Source organism: Lissotriton vulgaris, chromosome 2_1 (genome assembly GCF_964263255.1).
Source record: "Lissotriton vulgaris chromosome 2_1, aLisVul1.2, whole genome shotgun sequence".
NCBI lineage: Eukaryota > Metazoa > Chordata > Amphibia > Caudata > Salamandridae > Lissotriton > Lissotriton vulgaris.
In genome coordinates, this window is record NC_141687.1 from 1744996986 (window position 1) to 1745013193 (window position 16208).

The window sequence follows — 16208 nt, forward strand, 5'->3', positions numbered from 1 at the left end:
CCCAATATTGTCTCATCATTATTTTTACGAATCTGCCGCCACATATCAGGGGGTAATATCAACCCAAAAAACAAATCTATATCTACAAGAGTCATCACACAAGACGATATAGCCCCCTCCACCCCCTCATAAAATGCCGCTGGATTTTTTCGGAGATCAGGTAAAGAATTTTTCAATGCCATGACATCTGCTCTATTCCATGGCGTATATACCCAATTATACACGAAATACCCTTTCGCATCCTTCGACAATTTATCATCATCCGTACCTTCCCCTTTTGGTGGAACATACAAAGGCGCGGCTTCACGCATAGGCATAACATGCAACGCAGAATTCTTATCTGAACCACGAAGAGAACACTCCTTAGCCTCCCCGCTATTTCCCGGCTCGGACTCCTTTTGCCTCCGTTTTCGTTCCTGTCGCAACTGGGTTGTCTCATCCCGCAGCTTGATCAATTGCTTGAACAGGTCGTCAACATCTGTAAGATCAAAATCACCTTTAGCTAAATTCTCACGATACACCGACAACACTTTAGGCTCAAGCGTATCAGAAAGTTCACGATATGCGTTTACAACTTCATCCGCCAAACTAGACAGAAAATACATTAATTCAAGATCCGACCACCCTTTCTTCTCTGTTAACAACTGCTCCTGAGTAACACAATGCTTATTCACTTTACGAGCCCAACTACGTAAATGAGCGGACCTATCCGCAGTAAACCTGAGAGCGGATACACCCTTTTGGTTCGACTTATCCTGTCCATCATCCTCGGAATCCGCAGCCGGAGCCGTCGGCAGGACGTACGGAGGCGGTGACCGATCTAACAAAGAAAAATCATCAATTTCATTATTAAGGACAGGATAGAGTGGTCGACGAATAGGAAACTGACCAGTCGTTTGCAAATTACGCTCCCGTTCCTCCCTTTCTTTCTTCTCCTGAGCCTCCTTTTCCTCAAGCTGTAAAGCCTTATCCCGAGCAGCCTTGCGCTGCTCTTTGTCCGCCAAGGCAACCTCACGCTTCATTCGCTCACGCGCCGCTTTCTCCCACATTCGCACGCAATCAAACATGTTTTGTCTAGACCTGCGTTGAAACATACATTGCTCTACAAATTGGATTTTACTCAAATCGTACGACCCGTGTAGGGGCCATTGCAATTCGGGATCGGCCTTAGTGTACTTATGCCATAATTTACTGTACATAATAGGTGGAAGGCCGAATTTGATATACATCTCCCTATTTGGTGTCCCCTCTGGGGGAGCCGGCTGTGATTCCGCTAACCTAATTGAGGTACCGTCTCCAAAACAACACATTCCCCGGAGTGTGCTAAAAACAGGCATGTTCAAAAAGTATCACGAAAGCGTGACACCGGGCAAAATGGCACTTACAGTTCTTCTCACGATTGTGCCGCTCAAAGGGAAAAAAAACAAAGTTAGAGAAACATCTCTACATGCCTGCCTATGTGAAGTGCACTACACATATAAGTTCAAAAATCACAAATTCACAATGTTAGCTAACTCAAATCAAAGTTCATAGAATTCGGCAAGCGTCCTCACCGATCACAAAACACAGATTTTCAGTAAGCGTCCGAAGACTACCTTACCGAACACAATTCGTAGGACTTCAGTAAGCGTCCGAAGACTACCTTACCGAACACAAAGCTTACCAAATACTCAACTGTCCAGGTTCCAACTGCCAAGGTCTTGTAAGCCAAATCAGCCAAACGGCACTCTCTCAGTGATGCGGACACTTCGAAAACTCAGTCGGAGACCGGCGCCACCTGGAAGGTCAGATCGGAAGGAAAGGAAAAAAACACCGTGGCAGCCAAGACTCGGGTCACTCGTGGCAGCGCGCGCCCATGGCGGATTTCCAAGCCTTCGTCACGACCTCTCCTTCGGGCATCCGAGTCGCCGATGAGTCCCTTCGTGGTCGCCAATTGAAGTATTTCGGGGTTCCCAAAGCCTACACGCTCCAGAGATTACCCACTTACACAAGAACTGTTGGCACGGAAACTGTAAAATGCAAAGAACAAGTTTATTAAAACCCCATGGGGTGGTGGTACACTCAAACAGCACCCTTCGGTAATGCAAGAGGTATCACACCGAACACCGGTGTGACCCCGTTTATATACAGTTTTGGGGCAATAAAAGTTTAGGCGGCACAAGTTAAGACACAGTTTTAGAGACATATATGGTCATGTTTTGGAATACTGCCAGCTCATTGGAGAGTTTCAAACCCACAGGTCAGTTTAGCGGCACATTCCTGAAGGTTTACGGGTCAGTAAAAACTGCGCATGTGTGGCTTGACCAGTACTAAAAATAGCCTGTTGCTGGGCAGATGAGAGTGGTCAGTGGAACGGACAAAGGACTAAAGGGCACATCGGCCACAAGGCCGCTCATGGTGTAAGATGGCCGCTGCGACATTCAAAATGGCGTTTATCGTATATAGCCAAGTTAAGGAGGACAACGTGTAGGTTCAGCTATTCGCTAATCCGAACGGGCCAATTACGACAGCTCCTCCGCCATAGTGGAGGAGCCACTGCTTAAATATTGTTTCCAAAAAATACAACAAAATGAATCCACTCGAACATACGAAAACTTTATATCAAAGACTCTATAGAGAAAACGCTGTATTAATGTAGTGTTTAAACCAGGGATATTAGCTTGTCTCTTAAAAACTCATCTTTTGTCTTCTGGCAGCTATCAGTTTGTAAAGAAAATCCAATGCATTGGGTATCAGGAGATAATTTGCGTTGGGGGGGCCCGAAACTTCGACTGCCTAGGGGCCTGCACAGGGTTTAATCCGGCACTGTATTTTTTACCGATTAGAGAAACCCGCAAACGTAACACATTTTAACACACACATATATATATATGTATATATATATATATATATATATATATATATATATATATATATATATATATATATATATATATATATATATATATATACATATATATATATATGTATATATATATATATATATATTACCTACTGGCTATCGCCAGTAGGTATATATAGTTAGGATTAATTCCCTATGGGACTTTTGAAAATTCTATGTCTAATAACTTTGGCGTTTGTGGATGGAATCGGCTGAAATTTTCAGGAAAATGGCACATTTTGTTTCTGAGCAGCTCCTGAAAATTTGGTGGGGTTTCGTCAAGGGGGGGCTGAGAAAAAAGGGGGGTCCCAAAACGCGTTTTTTGCATTGAGTTTTCCATAGGGCGGTTGGACTCACTTTTAGCTCGAACGGCTGAATGGATTTGCACGAAACTTGGCAAAATTGTAGGGACTGTTAGCCCGATGTGCCTTTGCTAGGTCTCAATATATGTGCTCCAGTAGTTTTTGAGAAATTAACGTTTAAATCAAGATATATATCTGTAACAGCGCTCTGGGCAGCGATCCGGTCCGCTTACTTTTCGCTTATCGGAACTTTGCGCGCAGAAAGCTGATTGGCTCTCCGGTGTCTGTCAACATTCTAAACAGTCCGGAGCGGCCGCCATCTTGTCTCTCGGTAGGATCGAGAGAGAAGAAGAGGTGAAAAACGAAGGGTGAATTTAATGAAAGGGGGCAAGGTATCCTCCTTTTGACCCCCTAGGAATGCTGTTGGGGTTATTAAAGGGACCCGTGGGGAAAAGAAAAAAAAAATGATTTTTCACGGTAGAAGCGCTTCACGGGCCGCGAACTGGGCCGCAAACTGGTAGCGAAACGGGAATTCGCCATTTTGTGCTTCGTAAATTAAATTACTAGTTATAAGTGGGTACGGGAGACGTATCCTAATCCCCTATGTTTCCTGAGGGTGGGTGAGGAGGCTGATATATGTTGATACATCTCTTCCAGCGGCTGTGCGTGAGCTTTTTTTTTTTTTTTGCTGCGTGACAGTCCGGAGCGGCCGCCATCTTGTCTCTCGGTAGGATCGAGAGAGAAGAAAAGGTGAAAAACTAAGGGGGAATTTAATGAAAGGGGGCAAGGTATCCCTCTCTTGACCCCCTAGGAATGTTGTTGGGGTTATTAAAGGGTCCCGTGGGGAAAATAAAAAAAAAAATGATTTTTCACGGTAGAAGCGCTTCACGGGCCGCGAACTGGGCCGCAAACTGGTAGCGAAACGGGAATTCGCCATTTTGTGCTTCGTTAATTAAAGTACTAGGTATAAGGGGGTGCGGGAGACATATCCTAATCCCCTATGTTTCCTGAGGGTGGCTGAGGAGGCTGATATATGTTGATATATCTCTTCCAGCGGCTGCTCCATCTTGCCTTTTTTCGAATGCCACAATTTTGTCGTGCACGGCAGCCATTTTAGATGCCAGGCTGGTCCCAGGCTATCACCTACCCCTGCGGATGTAGTTTATGGCCCCAGCTGTAGAGAATTCAGACATGGCAATCCTCCTGATTCAGGCGTGTGAGTACTGATTTCAGTGCTAGTCTCCCGCCTCCCGATTTCTGCAAGCAAAAACCCGGGGGCATATTACTAACAACTAGCGATAATTTTTGTCTATAACTTGTTTAGAGACAAAAATTATCGCCGCACATCGGCGATTTTTATCGCAGATAAACCTTGCTATTATCGCAGAAAAGTCAGCGATATTCATGTATTATCGACCTAATGCTCTTAGCCATGTTATCCACCTCCCATTGGATAACATGGCTAAGAACTGCTCAGGGCAGGTGTTAGATTTTGGAGATATTCGCGCTTAGCGCGAATATCTCCAAAAGTTGGTAATAGAAGGTAGCGATGTTAGGGACTGTTTCCAGTCGCTAACATCTTGGCACGCCACTTTGCATGTCATTAGTGATAAGTATCACTGACATGCAAAGCCGGGCCCAAGATGGTCGCTATCTCCTTTTAGGTGTCACTAACTGGTGTTAGCGACAGCTTGATAATAGGGAAATAATTTTATCTCCGCTTTCATGGTTTTTAAAGCCAAAAAAGCGGAGATAAACCCCCTTGATAATATGCCCCACGATTCCTTGGGGGTTTCAGCTGACAGGGCTTGGTATTGTGTTACATGGTAATTTTTCCATGAAACGTCAGAGGGTCGATGTAGGGGTTCTAGAAGAGGTGATAAACCATTTAAGCCTCATGAACAAGCGCATGGTCTTTTAAAGATTTGTGAAGTACTCGGGGCGGCGGTGTGTGTGTGCCCTCTTTCAGGAGCGGGCGGGGGGGCACTGCCAGCAACTTGCCAGGTCAGGTAGTGTTCAACACGTGCATCACTCTTTCTCTGCTTGCTATTGCGCTCCATGCTTCGGAAAGGTAAGAAAAAGAACGTGCATTTGAGTTTGAAATGTCCGATCCTGCAGCAGCACACTTCCAAAGCCCACACATGACAATAACCCGATTCAAGGCCCCATTCACCCGTTTTTCAAAAAATAGATAACACTCCAACAAATTAAGGTTATAAAACTTTATTAACTTTTAACGATAATGAACAGAACAAAAACTAAAAACATTTAAACATTTATTAACACAAAAAGCAACAATGGTTAGAAGCTGTCTTTTGTGCGAATAGTCCCAAGGCAGCACAACGTGCAGAGTTCTGGACGGCACCCAGGTGATGTCGCCTGGGTGCCGCACTGGTTTAGGGATCCTACAATGCTGCTCCGAAAATTGGCGTGGGGCGTCCCGGGTGGGGCGGGGGGAGGCCTCGTCAGTAGCGGTCTGTTGTGCGAATAGTCCCAAGGCAGCACAACGTGCAGAGTTCTGGACGGCACCCAGGTGATGTCGCCTGGGTGCCGCACTGGTTTAGGGATCCTACAATGCAGCACAGAAAAACAGCGTGGGGCGTCCCGGGTGGTGCGGGGGGAGGCCTCGTCAGTAGCGGTCTGTGTCCAGTGTCACATGGCTGACACAACATGTACGACAGGCACCCAGGTGATGTCCAGTAAACTGCCGCACTGGTTTTGGTATCCTACAATGCTGCTCCGAAAATTGGCGTGCGGCGGCCCGGGGGGGGGGGGGGAGGCGGCGTGAACGGGTCTCCCCAGGTGGCGGCCATCTAGCTGAGTTGCGCTCGCTCTTGCGGCCACAGCGTCTCGCTCACCATGTTGTGGAGTTGCTCCCACTCTTGCAGTGCAGCGATAGGCGGCTGCCACATGGCTGTCAAAATGGCGGACGGCTCTTCGGTTTTGGGCCTGGTCCACTGAAATGGCCCTGGGACACCTTGGAAGTCGGACGCTTGCCTGCTAGGGCTTGGGCTCCATTCTCGAAAAGCGTCCCCTCAGCCGTGAAGATTGTATAAAAGTCTTGGGGGCCCCCGACTCCCGCAGGCTTCCGGTGGGGAGCGGCTGCCATGATTGCTCGCGGAATGACCACGACGGAGCCACGAGATGGTGGTGCTCTCATGCTGACGCCAGCTTCAGTCTGAATGATCCAGAAACAAGGTGGGGCTTTCATCGTTTGGGAAAAAAAAATGTTCTAAACCAATGAAAAGTGTTATTTTTAGGTCATATGACCAAGCCTTCCATCTTTAGGAAACCAAAAGTAAAATGAACCAATGAAAAGTTTTATAAACAAGTCACATGACCTGTTATGCGACATAGGGCTACAAAAAGCGTAGAAAATCCGTTGGCACGTGAGGCGGCGTCAGTAGCGGACCGATGTGCGAATAGGCCGAAGGCAGCACAACGCGCCGAGATCCGGATGGCACCGAGGTGGTGTCCAGCAAATTGCCGCACTGGTGTGGCCATCCTACAATGCTGCGCCGAAAGACGGCGTGTCCAGCTGAATTGCGGTCACTGTTGCGGTACAGTGACTCGAACGCGCCGAGATCCGGATGGCGCCGAGGTGGTGTCCAGCAAATTGCCGTACTGGTGTGGCCATCCTACAATGCTGCGCCGAAAGACGGCGTGTTCAGCTGAGTTCCGGTTACTCTTCCGGCACAGTGACTCGAACGCGCTGAGATCCGGATGGCACCGAGGTGGTGTCCAGCAAGTGGCTGCACTGGTGTGGCCATCCTACAATGCTGCGCCGGAAGTCGGCGTGGGGTGCCCCGTTGGCTTATGAGGTGATGTCAGTAGTGGACTGATGTGTCAATAGGTCGGAACCAGCACAAGGCGCCAAGATCCGAATGGCAAGTCCTGGATGTTGAGTGCCTCAGTTGAGATTTCTGAGAAGTGCTTGTAGAACTGTCTGAAGCTTATTTGCACCTGCTGCAGCTTCACTAGGTCCGGCGGAACTTGTTGCCTTTTCCTTTGTGCTTCTTTTCCTACAATGCGTTTCTTCTGAAGACACGACCAGGTCCCTGAATGTGTGCAGGGGGACGCTATTGAATGAATGAACGCGCCGAGATCTGGATGGCACCGAGGTGGTGTCCAGCAAATTGCCGCACTGGTGTGGCCATCCTACAATGCTGCGCCGAAAGTCGGCGTGGGGTGCCCCGTTGGTTTATGAGGTGATGTCAGTAGCGGACCGATGTGTGAATAGGTCGGAACCAGCACAAGGCGCCCTGCACTGTTGAGCCTTTTTCAATGTCTGTTTTTTGTTCTTTCCCCTCCATCAAAAACAAAACAAAAATACAAGGCGCCAAGATCCGAATGGCAAGTCCTGGATGTTGAGTGCCTCAGTTGAGAGTTCTGAGCAGTGCTTGTAAGACTGTCTGAAGCTTATTTGCACCTGCTGCAGCTTCACTAGGTCCGGCGGAACATTTTTCCTTTTCCTTTCTGCTTCTTTTCCTACAATGCGTTTCATCTGAAGACACGACCAGGTCCCTGAATGTGTGCAGGGGGACGCTATTGATTGAATGAAAATGGCGGCTTGACACAAAGCTGACTCAAGCGTTACTGTTGGTGCTATACAGACAAAAATTGGTTTTCAGTTTGTACATTCTTCAGGTTTTTTTTTCCATCCAAGTCTGATTGAGAGTTTGTAGAAAAATGGCTTCAGATTTTCCACATACTACTCTTCAATATTCTTCCTAAATGTAACAATGTGAAACTCACTAGGAGAACGGCTGTTTCTGTTTCCTTTCAAAATGCTGCCACCAATATTTTCTGAATAGAAGACACCATCTTGTAACATAAAGGGCCGAAAGGGGTTCTGGTCTGGCCGATGGTTGGTGGAGACATTTTGACTATATCTTGGACCTGCCCGGCCTCGCCCAAAATGGCGCCGGTATAAATGGGACTCGTAACTCTTTGCCCGCAAATGTATATCTAGAAAATGTTATTGTAAGTGGCCCTGTCGTATTTTAATTACAAAATGTACGTCCACCGATTCCGCAACTGTTAGACACCTTTGTTCTTGTCACCTAATGGCCCGCTCGTTACGTTCTTCTACAGTGTAAATGTCTCCTCATCATATACGATTTGAGTTTGCTCCGTGGCCGGCCCACGTGGTTATAGGCCCGTATTTGTATACTGACATTTTCACAATAAAGGTTTTTAAAACAAAACACGGTAGTAGTATTTTCATTTGTAAAGTTTTTACTTTTAGTGACTGTTTTCGAATCAGTAAAAGGCAAGTGAAATAAAGCAGTCCAATTACATGACGGATAAAAGGTATAATATGTAGGAACGCAGTAAAGATAAATGGTCAAGGGCAGTTGTGTTTTTCATGTCTGCAACATAAAGTGATCGATAAGAATCTGATAATCAGGCGTATCGGCGACTAAGACAGCAGGCCGAATCTCTTTTACTCAACGGCTCCGTCATGGAAGGAAGAAACGCCCTTTTTCTCGAAAAAGGAATATATTTTACTTGCAAGACAGTTGTAAATTTTCCGGGAAAGTACATTAGCCTGGAATATTATAACATATGTTTGAAAAAAAAATATTGTTCGAAAATAATAAAAAGCGTAATTTTTAGGTCATAAGACCAAGCTTTTCATCATTAAATTAACAAAAGTAAAATGAACCAATGAAAAGTTTTATTAACAAGTCACATGACCTGTTATGCTTACGTTACGCGCTGCGCGCCGCGCCTCGGATCACTTCCGGGTGCGCTAACGCGGCGTGTCATAAAACGCATTACGCGACAACGTAGGTCAAGAATATAGTCTAAATGTCTCCACCAACCAGCGTTCAGAACACAACCCCTTTCAGCAGTCCAAAAAGTTCTGTTAAATGACAACAGAGGGGACAGGCAACAAGAACCATCAGTCAAAGAGGGGAGGGCAAGTTCTTCTCTTCCGGGTCATGTTGGGGCGCTACCGGAACTGATCGAATTGGTAGTCTACAGTGTTTCTGGATGTTTCAGACTAAAGCTGGCGTCAGCATGAGACCACTACCATCTCGTAGCTCCGTCGTGGCCATTCCACGAGCAATCATGGCAGCCGCTCCCCACCAGAAGCCTGCGGGAGTCGGAGGCCCCCAAGACTTTTGTAGAATCTTCACGGCTGAGGGGACGCTTTTCGAGAATGGGACCCAAGCCCTAGCAGACAAGCGTCCGAGTTCCAAGGTGTCCCAGGGCCATTTTAGTGGACCAGGCCCAAAACCGAAGAGCCGGCCGCCATTTTGAGAGTCCTGTGGCAGCCGCCTATCGCTGCACCGCAAGAGCGGGCGCATCTCAACTACATGGTGAGCGAGACGCTGTAGTCGCAAGAGCGGGCGGAAAACAGCTGAATGGCGGAAGAGGCACAGTGTAGCAAAAGCGGGCGGAATGGCAACTAAAACGATAAAGGGGCGCCCCACTACAGCTTGTCTTCAGGTCAAACGGATTGTGGGACAAGGTCCAGAATTGAAGAGTCATCAAAAGGCAAAAAGTACCGCCGGACCCCGGGAGCCGGCCGCCTATGTCGGGGGCGATCTCAGGCTACACCAGTGCTATAAGACTTGGGGAGGGTGTCGGAGCCAAGCGTCTTCTCCGAGTCCATGGCCATCACAGCGTCCCTCAGGGGCCTCCGTCAAGCTGTTTAGGAAGGTAACATATTACATTGTTTTCTAATGCAGTCAGGTCCACAAACGACACTCACTTACTTTGAGAATAGTGAAGCTGCAGTAGGTGGAAATAAGCTTCAGACAGTGTTACAAGCGCTGCTCAGAACTCTTAACTATGGCACCCAACATCTAGAACTTATGCTATTTGAGAATGGTAGTGACATCGAAGCATCTCAGGGACCAAAACCATTAACGTACTTTCACGTATGAAAATCTTACTTGGGGAGGGGGCAGGAGCGAAGCGCCCCCTCCCAGTCAGCGCCACCACACCGTATGTTGAAAATCTGAAGCCATCGTTCTACAAAGTCAACCAAACTTGGATTGAAAAATCTAGAAAAATGTACAAACTGAAAACCAGTTTTGGTCTGCATAGCATCAGTAGCAACGCTTGAGTCAGCTTTGTGTCAAGCCGCCATTTTGATTCAACAAAGCACAGGCATTGAAAAAGGCTGAAATTCAGAACTCTAAACTATGGCACCCAACATCCAGGAGCTTGCTATCCGGATCTTGGAGCCTTGTGCTGTTTTCGATCTATTCACACATCGGTCCACTACTGACATCATCTTATAAACCAACGTTATGTAAATAGTTTTTTAATAAAATGTTTTACCCTGTTTCTTTGCTGGTGTGTTGTCTATATTTTTAATATTTGCATAGGGTTTGTCATTATTTTGTGCGGGATGGGTGATGGAGCCGAGCTGTCTTGCAGCCCTCATGGTGTGGAGCTCAGTTCATCTCACTATTTTCGTATTTCTCAAGAAGGGTTGTTCCTAATATTTCTATTTTAGCGAGGTCAAAAAGAGATCCAATTAGTGGCCTACTGATTTTGCTCGATTACTTTTATTTTTTTTACACGATTTTTCACTATCTGCAAAGACTAAACAGAGTATTGCGACTTTGTGCTTGTTTGTAAATAGAGAATGATCCAAAGAGAACCAATTCTAAAACAGTAAATGCTTGGACAACAATCAATCAAATGGAGAGACAAGGAGGTACGACGGATTACAACGGAGGGGAGGGGGGGGGCAGCGTTCAAAGCACATCAGCGTGCATAAATACGAAAATGTTTTTATCTATCACGTACTTGACATTTTAAAGCTTTTCATATTTGCTATTAAAAAACCAATGAAATTCACAGAAAAAACCATAGGTTATAGTGGATATATAGTTAGGAATTTGCATTTACAAAACCTTGAAAATTCAATGAAAAAACCATAGGTTATAGGCCATATATAGTTAGGAATTAGCATTTACAAAACCTTATTTTACTCGCATAAAACCATTGAAATTCCATATATAGTTAGCTAACTATAAGCGCTAACTATATATCGCGCACCCGCAATCCACTGCTGATGATGTCACATATTACATCATTCATGACATGGTCAGTGACATCACTGATGACATCACTGATGACATCTCAAATGACATCACTGATGACAACTCAAATGATATCAATGATGACATCTCAAATGACATCACTGATGACAACTCAAATGACATCACTGATGACATCTCATTTGTCATCACTGATCACATCACTCATGTGATAATACAATGAACCTCTTCAGACTCTAATATAACCTTACATACACTCAGTATAAACAGACACTCACAGACTGTCACTCATCCATGGAGTTACTCACACACCTAGTCAGTCATGCAAAGAATCAATCACACCTCCATTTCCTCAACTATACAGTTATACACATCTTACTTATTCAAACATATAATAACACATATTTACTCTCTTATATAATCCCTGATACAAGCTCACAGTGATCGATACAGCCACTCACACATTCACTGGCTCTTATGTTCAGTTATTTATATATCTCAACTCTCACATGTATTGTGTTTTACATACGTACTTACTTGCACATGTAGCAATGAGAAATCCATTCACTCACCAACACACCCATGCACAGTCAACCGCCCATATAGCTGTTTCCACGTGCACTTTTGAAACCATACATCTAGTGAATCAACTGCTCACACATCTATGCACAGAGTCACGCACCTCCCAGCCACCCACACACACACTCAGCCTCCCATTCAAATATTTGGGCAACCAATCAATAACCCATATGGCCACTCTTATAGCTACTGATCAACACATGCAGCAGCTTACACAACAACAAACATACTGATGCACGAATTAAGACAGTTTAGTCACTAACCCATGTACTCAGTGAGACACATTTAATCACTCACTCATACAGTCAGTCATGCACCTACTAAATTCTTCATCCAGACACTTATACATCCACTCATTCTTCAATATGTGAAACATATTTAAACTTTACAGACACATACAATCACTGGATGTTGTGATCAGTGATGTCATCAGTGATGTCACTGACCATGTCATGAATGATGTAATATGTGACATCATCAGCAGTGGATTGCGGGTGCGCGATATATAGTTAGCGCTTATAGTTAGCTAACTATATATGGAATTTCAATGGTTTTATGCGAGTAAAATAAGGTTTTGTAAATGCTAATTCCTAACTATATATGGCCTATAACCTATGGTTTTTTCATTGAATTTTCAAGGTTTTGTAAATGCAAATTCCTAACTATATATCCACTATAACCTATGGTTTTTTCTGTGAATATATATATATATATACACACACATATATATGTATATATATATATATATATATATATATATATATATATATATATATATATATATATATATATATATATATATATATATATATATATATATATATATATATTCGTTTTTGTTGCCCATTCTTTCCCCAAAGATTGTAAGTTTTTTTGAGAATTTAAATAGCATTGGAAATTAAATAAGTCACTTCAACTTGGAAATCCGCCACTGGTGTATCAGAGGCTTCTTGAGATTGAGAAAGGGTACATTTTTCTAAAAGAGGTTTAAAATATAATTTCTTTTTGGCTTTATTAGAGTGGATCCCTGGGGATATATATTCTACTGTAACCTATAATCTCTTGCACTTTTTTTCTTTGGAACGATTCCTCATGTTGTATGGTGAACAGACTGCTGTGTTTGTTTTAGTGTTTGGTGGGTTTGTTCCTCACTGTTTTGTTCTCACTTTGTATCTTCCTAGGGCATCGCTGTGTGCTGTAATTTTATCACCTCTAATCAGTTCATCAACAGTATTTATCAAGTGATTACATATATTATTTCTGCATTAAAATGAGACTTAGGAATTGTTCCTTCAAAGATGTCTGTTGTATTTATTTGATGCTCATTCAGTCATATTTATCTTCATTTTTATATATATTCAATAAAATAGCCGAGAACAAAAAAGCTGCCTGGCTTAGCCACCATGGCTAATAAACTCCAGGCACCGGGTGAGAGCCGGATAATGCTTAGCGAGCACAGCTGGCTGTTAAACCGCCTGGAAGTAAATATTATTCAGACTGCTGTCTCGGTGGATACTCTGATGGATTTCGGATTTGAGTCTGAAGGCGCGTGCGGGGGAGGACTGCGCGTGAGGGGGCAGCACCGGATGCAAAGTTATTTGGTACAAAAACAGTCAGACCCCCTTCGGCGCCGCCTCCTCCGGGTCGCACACCTCAGTCATTTTTATCTGATGAATAAGCCTGCCATTTGCACTATGCAGAGCTGATACAGAAAGATGTTTTGTCGACTGATTCAGATGTAGTGACTCAACAGGGGCACCAGGCATTTTCCCTTAAATGAGTGATATATTTAATGTAATGTGGAGCATTCAATCTGTATGGTGCGCAGCACTAGGATATCGGAAACATCCGGACCCGAGCTCATACCAACGAAGCAATGGACTCCAAGACAGACGAGGTCTGACCTATAGGCAGGACCATTGGAATTATGCGACAGTTTAGGACCAAAGTATTATGTGGCAAGAAATATCAAATTATGAGGTGTAATGTGGCACATTTCTTGACAGTAATATTTCACAATTTTTTAACATATTTATGTCCTGCCTACACAGTGCATGCACTGTTCTACTAGGCATATTGTGTACATTTCAGTGGGCTTACAACCCACCCACAGCATACCTTCATTTGTTTTCGATTTCACTCTCGTTTGCAATCTGTCGATTGCTTAGCTTCTGTAGGTTACTTTTCCTTTCTTGTGTTAGCTCCTCGGTCAGGCATGTACCAAGTACACGTGGTCTTCCTCATCTTTGTCTTTGGTCACTATTTTTTTAATGGTAGAAAGATTTTCTGTATTATTCCTGCATGTGCAATTTGCTTTCCTACTTTTAACACAGGCATATGGCTTCTTATTTATATTGCTTTCACCGTATATGCCATATCTACTGATGCTTTAGTTACTTACACCTACAACTGTACTACTCTACAGCCCTTTACTCTATGCTACTCCATCCTATGTCGCTCTATGTCACTCCAGTCTACTCTCCACCACTGCACTATACTTTGCATCACTGTACTCCCCCCACTCTACCGTACCCCACACCAAACTGCTTTACCCTATACCACTCTACTCTACGTGACTCTATTCAACCCCACTGTATGCCACTCCACCCTATGGCACTCCAGACCACTCCACACTACTCCACTCTACGCTACACTACGAGACTCTATGCAACTCTATGCCACCATATTCCACACCACCTCACTCTATGCCACTGTACTCTACGCCACATCACTCTACACCACACCACTCCACTCAACTTCACTCCACTCTACACCACTCTACTTTAGCCTAAACCACTCTACTCTACGCTACTTCAATCCACTCAACGTAACCCTACCACAGTGTACTCTATGGCACTCTACTCGTTGCCACTCTAATTTTGTCTATGCAACTCTACTCCAGACCACTCAACGCTACTGTCCTCTACACCACTTCACTATACCCTAAGTCTCTAGCCTATGCACTCTAACCTACCCCACTCCGCGCTAGTCTAGGACACTTCACTCTACGCCACTCCACTCTACGCCACTCTACTCTAGGCCACTCTCCTCTATGCCACTCTGTTCAACTCCACACCACTAACTTTTAGCCATGCTGAACAGCAGCCCCGCAGCTGTACAACATGGTTGACAGTGGCAAAGCCAATAGCTCTCACATAGGCAAGATATATTGGCTTTGTCAATTTTTTTTAGATGTATTGACACTGTTTGGGCAAAGGGTTCACTTCATTGGCACAGGGTGCAGTTACCAAAATACAGAAATAAGCAACTGAAAGGTGACCAGTCAACCTTTGCAAAAAGCCTCCCACTGAAAGGCAGCACGTGTCACCATCCTTTTAGTAACTTTTGATCCATTTGAGCTGGAAACAAAGTTTTAATTTGTAAAGGCTTCACATTGCACAGCAGACAATGGATAATGTAGCAAATCCACCAAATCAATCATTATGTGGAACACTGTGCCTGTAGAATCACATAATTCCATTAGTTCTACCTATAAGGAAATGTAAAGGACCCTCCCAAATACTCTGTTTTAAAGCACCAGCAGGGTAGCCATATGCCTCCCACAATTTCCCAAAAAGGGATTGGCCGCCTCTCTTCATATGTAGAACACCGGCCCTTAAACATGTGTCTGCTCTACCCTAGCTGGGAGAAATAATCTGAACCAAGATGGGATGGGGTATTATTGCAATAAATACTCTTGTCTCTAAACCACTATCTGCCTTGCTTTTCATTTCCTGATTCTTCATATTTTTATGTTAATGTTGGCATTTTCATTAAACGGCAATTTTCAATACTATTCTACTGAGATTCGTATCCATAACTTCAATTTATCTGTGTTTTTCAGTAAAAATACTATATAGGTTTTTGGTGACAGCATAGATCGCGTGGCCGAAAACAGAGAGGGTTGCAAATGCCACCAATACCTTGATATAGTAATATAGGACCATATTACATATTGTTCATTAGAACATTGGAATGTTGGGAGCTCCATTGTAGACAATGGAATGCTCCCTGCTTCTACGGGCCGGTAAAGGCCCGCAGAGCAACATTCCAATGTTTTACAAAGGCCTCTCAGAGCTCGCGGGGATTTAAATCCCCTCAATCTTCGAGAGTCCTTTGTTTTATTTGTTAGAACATTCTGCCCTCTAGTGGCAGAATGTTCTAATAGCCTTATAGCCCTTCGTAGCAGGGCTATACCGGCTAATAAAGTCCCGGTCCCTTGTTAAGGTCCCGCGCCTTTGGCTCGGGTCTTTAACAGTGGAGCTAGCCTTTAATAGCCGGTATAACCTGCTACGGCGGGCTATAAGACTATATTATGTACTTAAGTATTTTTGCATGACTATTTTGTGGAAGTGAGTTGAAACAAGCATTTACAATGCAATGGTCTCGGCATCATTAAAGGAAGAGCTATTGGCATTG